A 16,359-nucleotide genomic window follows, 5' to 3' on the forward strand; every position below is an offset into this window, starting at 1 on the left:
CTTCTATTGCTGGGTTCTCAGGATCATAAGCTTCTTCTTCAGATGAAGCTTCTTTGGTATTGCCTGTTGCTGCTTGCATTTCAGACAGACTCTGAGAAATCATATTGACCTGCTGAGTCAATATTCTGTTCTGAGCCAATATGGCATTCAGAGTATCAATCTCAAGAACTCCTTTCTTCTTATTTGTGCCATTATTCACAGGATTCCTTTCAGAAGTGTACATGAATTGGTTATTTGCAACCATTTCAATGAGTTCCCGAGCTTCTGCAGGCATCTTCTTCAGATGAAGAGATCCTCCAGCAGAGCTGTCCAATGACATCTTGGACAGTTCAGATAGACCATCATAGAAAATACCTATGATGCTCCATTCTGAAAGCATGTCAGAAGGACACCTTCTGATCAATTGTTTGTATCTTTCCCAAGCTTCATAGAGGGATTCACCTTCCTTCTGTCTGAAGGTTTGGACTTCCACTCTAAGCTTGCTCAATTTTTGAGGTGGAAAGAATTTCGCCAAGAAGGCATTGACTAGCTTTTCCCAAGAGTTCAGGCTTTCTTTAGATTGTGAATCCAACCATGTTCTAGCTCTGTCTCTTACAGCAAAGGGAAAAAGCATAAGTCTATAGACCTCGGGATCAACCCCATTAGTCTTGACAATGTCACAGATTTGTAAGAATTCAGCTAAGAACTGATGAGGATCTTCCAATGGAAGTCCATGAAACTTGCAATTCTGTTGCATTAGAGAAACTAATTGAGGCTTAAGCTCAAAGTTGTTTGCTCCAATGGCAGGGATTGAGATGCTTTTCCCATAGAAGTCGGGAGTAGTGCAGTAAAGTCACCAAGCACCTTCCTTGCATTGTTGGCATTGTTGTTGTTTTCGGCTGCCATGGCTTCTTCTTGTTTGAAAAGTTCTGTTAGGTCCTCTATAGAGAGTTGTACTTTAGCTTCTCTTAGCTTTCTCTTCAAGGTCCTTTCAGGTTCAGGATCAGCTTCAACAAGAATGCCCTTTTTCTTGCTCCTGCTCATATGAAAAGAGAGGAAAAGAAAATATGGAATCCTCTATGTCACAGTATAGAGATTCCTTGAGGTATCAAAGGTAAAGAAGAATAGAAGGAGAAGGTGGATAAGAGAGAATTCGAACTTATCAAGAGGGATAGAGTTCGAATTATACCTTGAGGAGGAGTGTTAGTCCATAAATAGAAGGATGTGAGAAGAGGGAAAGAATTTTCGAAAATAAATTAAAAAGATTTTGAAATAATTAAAAGAAATTTGAAAAATTGATTGATGATTTTCGAAAATTAAGATTGGGAAAGAAATTAAGTGATTTTTGAAAAAGATTTTGACATTAGAAATTAAAAAGATATGATTGAAACTTAATTTTGAAAAAAATGTGATTGAAAAGACATGATTGAGAAGATATGATTTAGAATCAAATTTAAAAGAAGAAAGTTTTTAAAATTAAAGTTGATTACTTGACCAACAAGAAATTAAAAGATATGATTCTAGAATTAAACTTTTGATCATTTCTTAATGGGCAAGTAACAACTTGAAAATTTTGAATTAAATCACTAATTGTAGCAAGGATTTTCGAAAATAGTAATAAATAAAAAATGGAAAGAAATTGATTTTGAAAAGATATGATTGAAAAGATATGATTTGAAAAAATTTTGATTTTGAAAAATTATGAATATTTGAAAAAGATTTGAATTAAAAACAAAATCTTCCCTCTAGTGTCCTCCTGGCGTTAAACGCCTAGAATGGCATCCATTCTGGCGTTAACGCCCAAAATGCTACCTTTTTGGGCGTTTAACGCTCAGCCAGGTGCTCTGGCTGGCGTTTAAACGCCAGTTTTCCTTCTTCACTGGGCGTTTTGAACGCCCAGCTTTTTCTGTGTAATTCCTCTGCTGAATGTTCTGAATCATCAATTCTCTGTGTTATTGACTTGAAAAGACACAATTTTAAAAGTTTTTTGAATTTTTAATGATGAGAAACAAAAAATACAACTAAGATCAAATAAACAATGCATGCAAGACACCAAACTTAGAAGTTTGTATACTAAGGACTATAACAATTTGAAAATGCATATAAGAAATAACAAAAGACACAAACCAAGAGAAATTAAAGATCAGAGCAATGAGATCATCAAGAACAAATTGAAGATCAATGAAGAACATAATGCATATATTCGAAAAATGCAAGAAGAATAAAGACATGTAATTGACACCAAACTTAAAAATTGACACTTGACTTAAACAAGAAACACAAAATATTTTTGGTTTTTATGATTTTATAAATTTTTGTGATTTTTCGAAAATTATATGGAAAAAGAGAAAAAGGACTTCAAAATTCTTAATGAGAATTCCAGGAATCATGCAATGTTAGTCTAAAACTCCGGTCCAGGAATTAGACATGGCTTTCTAGCCAGCCAAGCTTTCAGTGAAAGCTTCGGTCCAAAACACTAGACATGGCCAATGGCCAGCCAAGCTTTAGCAAATCATTACGTTCAACAGCAAGATTGATAGAAATCAACAAGCCCTTGTGGATGATAAGTTGAAATCTCGGTCCAAAAGATTAGACATGGCTTCTCAGCCAGCCAGACTTCAACAAATCATCATGAAACTCTAGAATTCATTCTTAAAAGTTCTGAAGAACAAAATAGAAATAATATTTACTTTTTTGAAATTTTTTTAAAATTAAAAAAGTAAAAATCTTAAACATAAAATAAAATTACCTAATCTAAGCAACAAGATGAACCGTCAGTTGGCCAAACTCGAACAATCCCCGGCAACGGCGCCAAAAACTTGGTGTTGTTGCCGGACCAAAACTTGGCATTGCTGTTGCCGGAAACAAATGCGAAATTGTTGTTCGTTTCGATCCCCGGCAACGGCGCCAAAAACTTGGTGCACGAAATTGTGATCATCAATGGCGCCAACAACTTGGAACGCACAATTGTAATCTCAACTCTTTATCACAACTCCACACAACTAACCAACAAGTGCACTAGGTCGTCCAAGTAATAAACCTTACGTGAGTAAGGGTCGATCCCACGAAGATTGTCAGCTTGAAGAAAGCTATGGTCATCTTGTAAATCTCAGTCAGGCGGATTCAAATGGTTATGGAGATTTGATAATTAAAAGATAAATAAAACATAAAACAGGATAGAGATACTTATGTAATTCATTGGTGAGAATTTCAGATAAGCATATGAAGATACTTTGTTCCTTCTGAACCTCTGCTTTCATATTGCCTTCTTCCAATCATTCATACTCCTTTTCATGGCAAGCTGTATGTTGGGTTTCACCGTTGTCAATGGCTACCTCCCGTCCTCTCAGTGAAAATGGTCCAAATGCGCTGTTACCACACGGCTAATCAGCTATTGGTTCTCGATCATGTTGGAATAGGATCCATTGATCCTTTTGCGTCTGTCATTACGCCCAGCAATCGCGAGTTTGAAGCTCGTCACAATCATCGCTTCCCAGATCCTACTCAGAATACCACAGACAAGGTTTAGACTTTCCGGATCTCAGGAATGGCTGCCAATAATTCTACCCTATACCACAAAGGTTCTAATCTTAGATTAGAAATCCAAGAGATACACATTCAAGCTTGTTTGCATGTAGAACGGAAGTGGTTGTCAGGCACGTGTTCATAGGTGAGAATGATGATGAGTGTCACGGATCATCACATTCGTCAGGTTGAAGAACGAGTGTATATCTTAGAGAAGAAGTAGGTGTGAATTGAATAGAAAACAGTAGTACTTTGCATTAATTCATGAGGAACAGCAGAGCTCCACACCTTAATCTATGGGGTGTAGAAACTCCACCATTGAAAATACAAAAGCGATAATGGTGATCATTGGCTTCGGCCCCAGAGAGGGAACCAGAAGAACCAAGATAAAAATACAATAGTAAAAAGTCCTATTTACATAGATTTAGTAGCCTAGGGTTTACAGAAATAAGTAATTGATGCAGAATCCACTTCCGGGCCCACTTGGTGTGTGCTTGGGCTGAGCATTGAAGCTTTCACATGTAGAGACTTTTCTTGGAGTTAAACACCAGCTTTTGTGCCAGTTTGGGCGTTTAACTCCAGCTTTTATGCCAGTTCTGGCGTTTTGACGCCAGAATTTCTATGTTGACTTGGAACGCCGGTTTGGGTCATCAAATCTTGGGCAAAGTATGGACTATTATATATTTTGGAAAGCCTAGGATGTCTACTTTCCAACGCAATTGAGAGCGCGCCAATTGGGCTTCTGTAGCTCCAAAAAATCTATTTTGAGTGCAGGGAGGTCAGAATCCAACAGCATCTGCAGTCCTTTTTCAGCCTCTGAATCAGATTTTTGCTCAGGTCCCTCAATTTTAGCCAGAAAATACCTGAAATCACTGAAAAATACACAAACTCATAGTAAAGTCCAGAAATATGATTTTTATTTAAAAACATAATAAAAACTAACTAAAATATACTAAAAACATACTAAAAACAATGCCAAAAAGCGTATAAATTATCCGCTCATCAACATACATCAATTAAATCTTATTTGTCAATGTTCAACTGGCCAATTGAATCTGGAAGGTTTTCGTAATCAAAGAGCTCCAGGTTGAATCAATAAGATGTACCAAAATTAGATCTCATTTATTTTCACCTGAGTTCACCATAATATTTAAGAACAACATAAAATCCTAAAAGCTATGATGAAGCTTACAAGGAAAAATAATCTTCTGCAGTATCATCACCAATAATACAGAAGTTTGTTTCATTATTGCCACCATAAATTTCCAAAATCGGTTATGTTTAAAACCATACAGTAGCAATAATAGCAAAAGTAATCTAATCCTTTGGTACTTTATTGACTTGATATGATGATCTATTTAAAGATCATTATAGTTGAAGGTTATATATGTAGACAAGTATGTGAATGAGGATAGGAAGAAAAAATTTTTGATGGAAAATGAAAGTGCCATATAAAAATGGAAGAATCAAATAATACGAAATATATATCTAACATGGTGATCAATATTTTTTCATATGAACTCTTGATGATCTCCCTAAAACGATTTGTATTTATATATGCATTTCATATCAAACATATTATGTTTTCATCTAAAACAATTGTGTAGAGATGCATATATTGATGGTAAGATTTAAATATTAATGTATTCACATATTAAATTAATAAAATTAGAGGCTTCTAATATTACACATATTCTCATAATTATTGAGAAGATTACTAATTTGGAAGCGCATTAAATCTTTGACCAGAAATATTGACCTCATTTTACGTATTATCAATGAAATAGAATATTATTTGTAAAACAATAAAAAATTAGTTTAAACGGTCTAAAAATTATCTTATTTAATATTTTATTAATTATTACTAGAATAATTATGTAATTTTAGATATATATAATAAATATGTAATTAGATAATTATTTTTATAAAATTACGAAGTTTATGTTATATAAAATAATTAATAATAAATTATAAAGAAAATTCTAAACGGCCCCTCATCACAATTATTCTAAAAGACAATGAGAATTTCAATAAAAAAATTATTTTTGATTTTTTATCTTTAATTCTGTGAGACTGTTTAGTCCTTCCGTAAACAACATCTCTCTAGTCTTAACAGAGCATGTCTATGTGACATAATAAACTACTGATTTATCTGTTAAATATCAACTTGGATTAATAGATATTTTTTTTTTTTTTGAATCTTATTGTCTTTTAGAATAATTATCAATGATTGCTTAAGATTTTTTTATTTTTCATATACGTTGATTAAATTTATTGTTTCAGAATTGAAAAATATTACTAATTTTTTATTTTATTTTTTACTTATAAAATTGAATAGAGGATATATCATTTTAATCTTTTCACTCTGACTTAGAAAAATTATTAACATATTATATTATTAGGAATATGTTAAGTATTAAGTGTATTCAATTTAAATTGAATATCATAATTTATATAAAACTCGTTTATTATTAACTATTGATTAAATTATTAGAACACGTGCATATTCTATTTTATAATAGATAATAAAAATATACAATAAATAAGAATATTTATATAACACTATTATAATTTAATCCTAGAACAACTTATCGCAAATTATTTATTCAATTTTCATTATTTTTTACAACTCTAGTCTAGGCAGAATGGTTAGTATTATGTAACATCCTTACTATTAATTAGAATATTACGCTTCTGGTTGCACCACTTTGATAATAAAGAATATTATGATGACTTCTATATACTTAATAATAAAATAGGAGTCTTTAACTTTCAAAATCATATCGCTATTTTCTTTTGAAAACCGTAAGATCTTTTTCACCTTTTACAAACATTCATATATAAACAAAACTTCTTACACAAGAAACTTATAAATATAATATACATACATATCATTACAATCACGACTCCTATCCCTCTTATAAGAACATAATGATAAGGCGAGGAAAAACTATAACTAATATATATACAAACAGAAACAGCACAACTAATTAAGGACTTAGTAAAAACTTTATCAGTGAGAGAGAGCGCCAATGATGACAATAGCTTCAATGCGGCAGTGGCAATCACTTTAAGGACAGAGAGAGAGCGTCAAAAAAATGGAGATTAGGGTGCGGTATGTGGTGGAGGTAGGCACAATGTGACATGTTAGGGTGCAGTTAAAACATTGAAATGACGAGTACCGAGGGCTCTGCGGTGGCGGCTAGATGAAGGTTGTTGATGGAGGTGCATGGTAGCTAAGTGGGGAGGGGAGGGGAGAGGGGTTTGGGGGAAGGGTTATTTTCAGAATTGAAGGAGAGATGACAACAAATTCAATTTAAATAAGGTCATTATCATTGGTATTACCATCGAATTTATTCTACGGTAATACAGAACGTTGAAGCATTTTCAAATTGGGATTTTTGTCGAATAAAAATTAAGACTTGCTGCCAACTTATTTAATTACGCCCATAATTTTTTGTAGAATTTCCATCTTAATTATTTGTCCGATAGTAACATTTGGCGAAAAACCAAAATTCATCATTTGTGTCGTTTGTGGTGACACTAAATTCGATAGAAATTTCAGTCAGAATTTTTCCCAAAAGTAAATCCATCGAGTGTGTTACTAGTAATGAAAGAGTTATAAAGTAAATTTAATTAAGTTTTTTCACAATTAGTTCAGTAAGCAATTAAATTGGTTCTTAAGAAATATTAGAACAAAATTTTATTAGTTTAAAAAGTTTCGAGAATGACTACAAGACAAATTATTTGGTTTTTGAAGAGTGATTAATTTGTCTTATCATGACATATTTTTTAGAACTTAATTATCTTGTAATAAATTTATTTAAGAATCTAATTGTTCTACATCCATATTAAAAATTTTAATAAAAGCAAAAGGAAAACCAAAATTATCTAAGCGAAATATAATTCTCAATAACTTTTAAATAGAAATTGTTGGAGATCAAGTTATTTAATATGAAATTTACTAAGGATCCATTTAAATTATTATTCTTTAAATAAAGCGTTTGATTCTCAACAAGAGAAATAAAACATACATCATTTACACATAACAAAGAAATAATAAATACAATTATATTATGACTTATATATTATACGCACTTGGATAAATGACAGGGAACGATCAATCAATTTGCATGTATTTTAAATATGTGACGATGGTTAGATTTTAAATATCTAATATTAAATTTTTGAATGAATAAATTATTTTTTTGATTCATTATTGACATAGATTTTTGTTGTTTCTCTAATAAATTCTTTTTCCGATTAATTATTGACAGAGATTTCCTTTATCACTCTAACAAATAATCTAATTACATAACAAACTCAGGAAGACACTTTCAGGATTACATTCTCAACAAAAAAGAAAACGATAATAGTAAAACCTTAAATGGCATCCCAAACCTCATAATGAGTATATATATTCTCTTGTTCTTATTCTTTTGAGCACTCCTACCAACATATGTATGTACATGCGCCTTAGATGAATGTGTTCTAACGAAACATTCAAATTATGCACAATTTGATGTCCCTTTCAATGTAGCAACGTGATGAGCGGATAATTTATACGCTTTTTGGCATTGTTTTTAGTATGTTTTATTAGGATCTAGTTACTTTTAGAGTTGTTTTCATTAGTTTTTATGTTAAATTCACATTTCTGGACTTTACTATGAGTTTGTGTATTTTTCTGTGATTTCAGGTATTTTCTGGCTGAAATTGAGGGACTTGAGCAAAAATCAGATTCAGAGGTTGAAGAAGGACTGCTGATGCTGTTGGATTCTGACCTCCCTGCACTCAAAATGGATTTTCTGGAGCTAAGAACTCAAAATGATGCGCTTCCAATTGCGTTGGAAAGTAGACATCCAAGGCTTTCCAGAAATATATAATAGTTCATACTTTGCCCAAGTTTAGACGACGCAAACTGGCATTCAACGCCAGCCCTCTGCCCAATTCTGGCGTCCAGCGCCAGAAACAAGCTGCAAAGTGGAGTTCAACGCCCAAACTGGCACAAAAGCTGGCGTTCAACTCCAGGAATGACCTTTACACGTGTAACACTCAAGCTCAGCCCAAGCACACACCAAGTGGGCCCCGGAAGTGGATTTATGCATCAATTACTTACTTCTGTAAACCCTAGTAGCTAGTTTATTATAAATAGGACTTCCTACTATTGTATTAGACATCTTTGGATTATCTTTTGATCTATTGATCACGTTTTGAGGGCTGGCCTCTCGGCCATGCCTGGACCTTCACTTATGTATTTTCAACGGTAGAGCTTCTACACTCCATAGATTAAGGTGTGGAGCTCTGCTGTTCCTCAAAGATTAATGCAAAGTACTACTATTTTCTATTCAATTCAACTTATTCCACTTCTAAGATATTCATTCGCACTTCAACCTGAATGTGATGAACGTGACAATCATCATCATTCCCTATGAACGCGTGCCTGATAACCACTCCCGTTCTACCTTCGATTGAACGAGTATCTCTTAGATTACTAATACAGGGGACCGAGTCCGAGATATTGGGATCTTCGTGGTATAAGCTAGATTGATGGCGGCATTCATGAGAATCCGAAAAGTCTAAACCTTGTCCGTGATATTCCGAGTAGGATTCTGGGATTGAATGACTGTGACGAGCTTCAAACTCGCGAGTGCTGGGCGTAGTGACAGACGCAAAAGGATAGTAAATCCTATTCCAGTATGATCGAGAACCTCCAGATGATTAGCCATGCAGTGACAGCGCATCGGACCATTTTCACAAGGAGGAATAGGATGCAACCAACGACAAAGGTGATGCCTCCAGACGATTAGCCGTGCTGTGACAGAGCATTTGGATCATTTTCCCGAGAGAGATCGAAAGTAGCCATTGGCACCGGTGACATCCTTACATAAAGCTAGCCATAGAAAGGAGTAAGATTGATTGGATGAAGATAGCAGAAAAGTAGAGGTTCAGAGGAACGAAAGCATCTCTACACGCTTATCTGAAATTCTAACCAATGAATTACATAAGTATTTCTATCCTTATTTTAGTATTATTTTCGAAAACCCCATTACTATTTTATATCTGCCTGACTGAGATTTACAAGGTGACTATAGCTTGCTTCATACCAACAATCTCCGTGGGATTCGACCCTTACTCACGTAAGGTATTACTTGGATGACCCAGTGCACTTGCTGGTTAGTTGTGCGAAGTTGTGAACCATGGTATTGGCATCATGTTTTTGGCGCCATTTCCAGGGAAAGAAAGAGCAATGAATTTTACATAATCAAAGTATAATCACAATTTCGTCCACCAAGTTTTTGGCGCCGTTGTCGGGGATTGTTCGAATTTGGACACTGACGGTTCATCTTGTTGCTCAGATTAGGTAATTTTCTTTTTGTTTTATTTTCAAAAATATTTTCAAAAATCTTTCAAAAAATTTTTCCTTTGTTTTCGAAAAAAAAAATGTTTTCAAAAATACATTTTTCTTCAGAATTTTTAAGAATGAATTCTAGTGTTTCATGAAGCATGTTGAAGCCTGGCTGGCTGTAAAGCCATATCCAAACTCCTTTGGGATTGGTCTTCAACTAATCACCTCAATGGATGTAATTCCATTCTAAAGCTTAGCTGGCTATTAAGCCATGCCTGACCCCTTGATTGGAGCTTTAGTTTAAAGAGCATAAGATTCCTGGAATTCATATTAAAAATTTTGGAATCCTTATTTTTCTTTTTCAAATAATTTTCGAAAAAAAATCCAAAAAAATCATAAAATCAAAAAAATCAAAAAAAAAAATTTTTTGTGTTTCTTGTTTGAGTTTTGAGTCATGTTATAAGTTTGGTGTCAATTGCATGTGCATCTTGCATTTTTCGAAACTAATTATGCATTCATAGTGTTCTTCATGATCTTCAAGTTGTTCTTGGTAAGTCTTCTTGTTTGATCTTTGCATTTGCATGTTTTGTGTCTTTTCTTGTTTTTCATATGCATTCTTGAATTCTTAGTGTCTAAGCATTAAAGAATTCTAAGTTTGGTGTCTTGCATATTTTCTTTGCATTAAAAATTTTTAAAAATGTGTTCTTGATGTTCATCATGATCTTCATAAGTGTTCTTGGTGTTCATCTTGACATTCATAGCATTCTTGCATGCATTCCTTGTTTTGATCCATAACTTTCATGCATTGCATCATTTTTCTGTTTTTCTCTCTCATCATAAAAATTCAAAAATCAAAAAAAATATCTTTCCATTTTTCTCTCTTAAAATTTCGAAAATTAGATTTGACTTTTTCAAAAATTTTTAAAAATCCAGTTGTTTTTATGAGTCAAATCAAATTTTCAATTTAAAAATCTTATCTTTTTCAAAATCTTTTTCAAAAATCAAATCTTTTTCATTTTTTTTAGTTATTTTTGAAAATTATAAAAATGTTTGTCAAAAATCTTTTTCTTAATTTTTATCACATAATTTTCAAAAATAACATCACCAATTAATGTTTTGATTCAAAAATTTCAAGTTTGTTACTTACTTGTTAAGAAAGATTCAAACTTTAAGTTCTAGAATCATATCTTGTGATTTCTTGTGAATCAAGTCATTAATTGTGATTTTAAAAATCAAATCTTTTTCAAAAATAATTTCAATCATATCTTTTCAAAAATATCTTCTTATCTTATCTTTTTCAAAAATTTGATTTCAAAATATCTTTTCTAACTTCCTAACTTCTTATCTTTTCAAAATTTGTTTCAACTAACTAACTAACTTTTTGTTTGTTTCTTATCTTTTTCAAAACTACCTAACTAACTCTCCCTCTAATTTTCGAAAATATCTCCCCTCTTTTTCAAAAATTCTTTTTAATTAACTAATTATTTTAATTTTTTTTATTTTCAAAAAAAAACTACTAACCTTTTTCAAAAACTATTTTCGAAAATCACTAACTCTTTTTCAAAAAAAAAATTATTTTCGAAAATTCTCCATCTCCCTCATCTCCTTCTAATTATTTATTCATCTACTAGCACTTCTCTTCATCTCACATCACTGCTACTATCCTTACCCTTGTGTTTGGATTCTTCATTCTTCTTCACCCCTATTCCTTTTCTTCTTCTACTAACAATAAGGAACCTCTTTACTGTGACATAGAGGATTCCTCTTCTTTTCTTTTTCTCTTCTCTTTCTTATGAGCAGGGACAAAGAAAAAGGTATTCTTGTTGAAGCTGATCCAGAACCTGAAAGGACTCTGAAGAGAAAACTAAGATAAGCTAAATTACAACAATCCAGAGACAACCTTATTGAAAATTTCGAACAAGTAAAGGAGATGGCAGCCGAACCCAACAACAACAATGCAAGGAGAATGCTTGGTGACTTTACTGCACCTAATTCCAATTTACATGGAAGAAGCATCTCCATTCCTACCATTGGAGCAAACAATTTTGAGCTGAAACCTCAGCTAGTTTCTCTGATGCAGCAGAACTGCAAGTTTCATGGACTTCCATCTGAAGATCCTTTTCAGTTCTTAACTGAATTCTTGCAGATCTGTGATACTGTTAAGACTAATGGAGTAAATCCTGAAGTCTACAGGCTCATGCTTTTCCCTTTTGCTGTAAGAGACAGAGCTAGAGTTTGGTTGGACTCTCAACCCAAAGACAGCCTGAACTCTTGGGATAAGCTGGTCACGGCTTTCTTAGCCAAGTTCTTTCCTCCTCAAAAGCTGAGCAAGCTTAGAGCTGATGTTCAAACCTTCAGACAGAAAGAATGTAAATCCCTCTATGAAGCTTGGGAAAGATACAAGCAGCTGACCAAAAAGTGTCCTTCTAACATGCTTTCAGAATGGACCATCCTGGATATATTCTATGATGGTTTATCTGAGCTATCAAAGATGTCATTGGATACTTCTGCAGGTGGATCCATTCACCTAAAGAAAACGCCTGCAGAAGCTCAAGAACTTATTGACATGGTTGCTAATATCCAGTTTATGTACACTTCTGAGAGGAATCCTGTGAGTAATGGGACGCCTATGAAGAAGGGAGTTCTTGAAATTGATACTCTGAATACCATATTGGCTCAGAATAAAATATTGACTCAGCAAGTCAATATGATTTCTCAGAGTCTGAATGGAATGCAAGCTGCATCCAACATTACTCAAGAGGCATCTTCTGAGGAAGAAGCTTATGATTATGAGAACCCTGCAATAGCAGAGTTAAAATACATGGGTGAACCATATGGAAACACCTACAATCCATCATGGAGAAATCACCCAAATCTCTCATGGAAGGATCAAAAGCCTCAACAAGGCTTTAATAATGGTGGAAGAAACAGGTTTAACAATAGCAAGCCTTTTCCATCATCCACTCAGCAACAGACAGAGAATTCTGAACAGAATCCATCTAGCTTAGCAAATTTAGTCTCTGATCTATCTAAGGCCATTGTGAGTTTCATGAATGAAACAAGGTCTTCCATTAGAAATTTGGAAGCACAAGTGGGCCAGCTGAGTAAAAGGATCACTGAAATCCCTCCTAGTACTCTCGCAAGCAATACAGAAGAGAATCCAAAAGGAGAGTGCAAGGCCATTGAATTAATTACCATGGTCGAACCCACAAGAGAGGAGAAGGACGTGAATCCCAAGGAGGAAGACCTCCTGGGACGTCCAGTGATCAATAAGGAGCTTCCCTCTGAGGAACCTAAGGAATCTAAGACTCATCTAGTGATCATAGAGATTCCATTGAACCTCCTTATGCCATTCATGAGCTCTGAGGAATATTCCTCTTCTGAAGAGAATGAGGATGTTACTGAAGAGCAAGCTGCCAAGTTCCTTGGTGCAATCATAAAGCTAAATGCCAAATTATTTGGTATTAAAACTTGGGAAGATGAACCTCCCTTGTTCACCAATGAACTAAGTGATCTGGATCAACTGACATTGCCTCAGAAGAGACAGGATCCTGGAAAGTTCATAATATCTTGTACCATAGGCACCATGATCTTTAAGGCTCTGTGTGACCTTGGTTCAGGAATAAACCTCATGCCCCTCTCTGTAATAGAGAAACTGGGAATCTATGGGGTACAAGCTGCTAAAATCTCATTAGAGATGGCAGACAATTCAAGAAAACAGGCTTATGGACAGGTGGAGGACGTGTTAGTAAAGGTTGAAGGCCTTTACATCCCTGCTGATTTCATAGTCCTGGATACTGGAAAGGAAGAGGATGAATCCATCATCCTAGGAAGACCTTTCCTAGCCACAGCAAGAGCTGTGATTGATGTGGACAGAGGAAAATTGATCCTTCAATTAAATAAGGACAACCTTGTGTTTACAACTCAAGGATCTCTCTCTGCATCCATGGAGAGGAAGCAGAAAAAGCTTCTCTCAAAGCAGAGTCAACCAAAGCCCCCACAGTCAAACTCTAAGTTTGGTGTTGGGAGGCCACAACCAAACTCTAAGTTTGGTGTCAAACCCCCATATCCAAACTCTAAGTTTGGTGTTGGGAGGTCTCAACAAAGCTCTGCACATCTGTGAGGCTCCATGAGAGCCCACTGTCAAGCTATTGACATTAAAGAAGCGCTTGTTGGGAGGCAACCCAATGTTTATTTATCTAATTTTATTTTTGTTTTTCATGTTTTCTTAGGTTCATGATCATGAGGAGTCACAAAATAAATGAAAAATTTAGAAATAGAATCAAAAACAGCAGAAGAAAAATCACACCCTGGAGGAAGCACCTGCCTGGCGTTCAACGCCAGAACAGAGCATGGTTCTGGCGCTGAACGCCCAAAATGGTCAGTATCTGGGCACTGAACGCCCAAAATGGGCATCATCTGGGCGCTGAACGCCAGAATTGCACCCTGGAGAGGAGCTGGCGCTGAACGCCCAGGACAAGCATGGTTCTGGCGTTCAACGCCAGAAATGGGCAACAAATGGGCGTTGAACGCCCAAAATGGGCACCAACCTGGCGCTGAACGCCCAGAGTTGTGTGCAAGGGCATTTTACATGCCTAATTTGGTGCAAGGTTGTAATTTCTTGAACACCTCAGGATCTGTGGACCCCACACGATCATCTCAGGATCTGTGGACCCCACAGGATCATCTCAGAATCTGTGAATCTCACATAATCCCCACCCACCTCACCCTCTCTCTCTCTCCATTCATGATCATCCCTTCTGTTTTCCATTCACCATTCACATCCAAACACACTTCCCTCCATCTCCTCCATATCTTCTTCTTCTTCATCTATTCTTTCTTCTCTTGCTTGAGGGCGAGCAATATTCTAAGTTTGGTGTGGTAAAAGCATAAGCTTTTTGTTTTTCCATTACCATTAATGGCACCTAAGGCCAGAGAAACCTCAAGAAAGAGGAAAGGGAAGACAAATGCTTCCACCTCTGAGCCATGGGAGATGGAAAGATTCATCTCACAAGCCCATCACTAAGAAAAGGATGGAGCAAACAAGAGAGCACTTTGATGGACCTCAACAGGCACATGAAGAAACTCATCATCAAGAAATCCCTGAGATACATCAAGGGATGCACTTGCCTCCACAGAATTTTTGGGAGCAAATCAACACCTCCCTAGGAGAATTAAGTTCCAACATGGGACAATTAAGGGTGGAACATCAAGAACACTCCATCATCCTTCATGAAATTAGAGAAGATCAAAAAGCAATGAGGGAGGAGCAACAAAGACAAGGAAGAGACATAGAAGAGCTCAAGGACATCATTGGTTCCTCAAGAAGGAAACGCCATCATCACTAAGGTGGACTCATTCCTTGTTCTTACTTTCTCTGTTTTTCGTTTTCTATGTTAAGTGCTTATCCATGTTTGTGTCTTCATTACATGATCATTAGTAGTTAGTAACTATGTCTTAAAGTTATGAATGTCCTATGAGTCCATCACCTCTCTTAAATGAAAAATGTTTTAATTCAAAAGAACAAGAAGTACATGAGTTTCGAATTTATCCTTGAACTTAGTTTAATTATATTGATGTGGTAATAATGCTTCTTGTTTTCTGAATGTATGCTTGAACAGTGCATATGTCTTTTGAAGTTGTTGTTTAAGAATGTTAAATATGTTGGCTCTTGAAAGAATGATGACTAGGAGACATGTTATTTGATAATCTGAAAAATCATAAAAATGATTCTTGAAGCAAGAAAAAGCAGCAAAGAACAAAGCTTGCAGAAAAAAAAAAGAAAAAAAAAATAGGCGAAAAAAAATAGAAAAAAAAAAGAGAGAAAAAGCAAGCAGAAAAAGCCAAAAGCTCTTAAAACCAAGAGGCAAGAGCAAAAAGCCAATAACCCTTAAAACCAAAAGGCAAGGGTAATAAAAAGGATCCCAAGGCTTTGAGCATCAGTGGATAGGAGGGCCTAAAGGAATAAAATCCTGGCCTAAGCGGCTAAATCAAGCTGTCCCTAACCATGTGCTTGTGGCGTGAAGGTGTCAAGTGAAAACTCGAGACTGAGCGGTTAAAGTTAAGGTCCAAAGCAAAAAAAGAGTGTGCTTAAGAACCCTGGACACCTCTAATTGGGGACTTTAGCAAAGCTGAGTCACAATCTGAAAAGGTTCACCCAATTATGTGTCTGTGGCATTTATGTATCCGGTGGTAATACTGGAAAACAAAGTGCTTAGGGCCACGGCCAAGACTCATAAAATAGCTGTGTTCAAGAATCATCATACTGAACTAGGAGAATCAATAACACTATCTGAACTCTGAGTTCCTATAGATGCCAATCATTCTAAACTTCAATGGATAAAGTGAGAAGCCAAAACTATTCAAGAGGTAAAAAGCTACAAGTCCTGCTCATCTGATTGGAGCTATGTTTCATTGATAGTTTGGAATTTATAGTATATTCTCTTCTTTTTATCCTATTTGATTTTCAGTTGCTTGGGGACAAGCAACAATTTAAGTTTGGTGTTGTG

General features: G+C 35.1%; 1 non-coding gene across 1 annotated transcript; it reads left to right on the top strand.

Annotated features, from left to right (window-relative positions):
- The first annotated feature begins 373 nt into the window (after positions 1 to 373).
- LOC112746334 (small nucleolar RNA R71) lies at positions 374 to 481 on the top strand. The gene has a single exon (XR_003174224.1). It is a non-coding gene; the product is annotated as a small nucleolar RNA R71 (small nucleolar RNA).
- The last annotated feature ends 15,878 nt before the right edge of the window (positions 482 to 16,359 follow it).

Source organism: Arachis hypogaea, chromosome 14 (genome assembly GCF_003086295.3).
Source record: "Arachis hypogaea cultivar Tifrunner chromosome 14, arahy.Tifrunner.gnm2.J5K5, whole genome shotgun sequence".
NCBI lineage: Eukaryota > Viridiplantae > Streptophyta > Magnoliopsida > Fabales > Fabaceae > Arachis > Arachis hypogaea.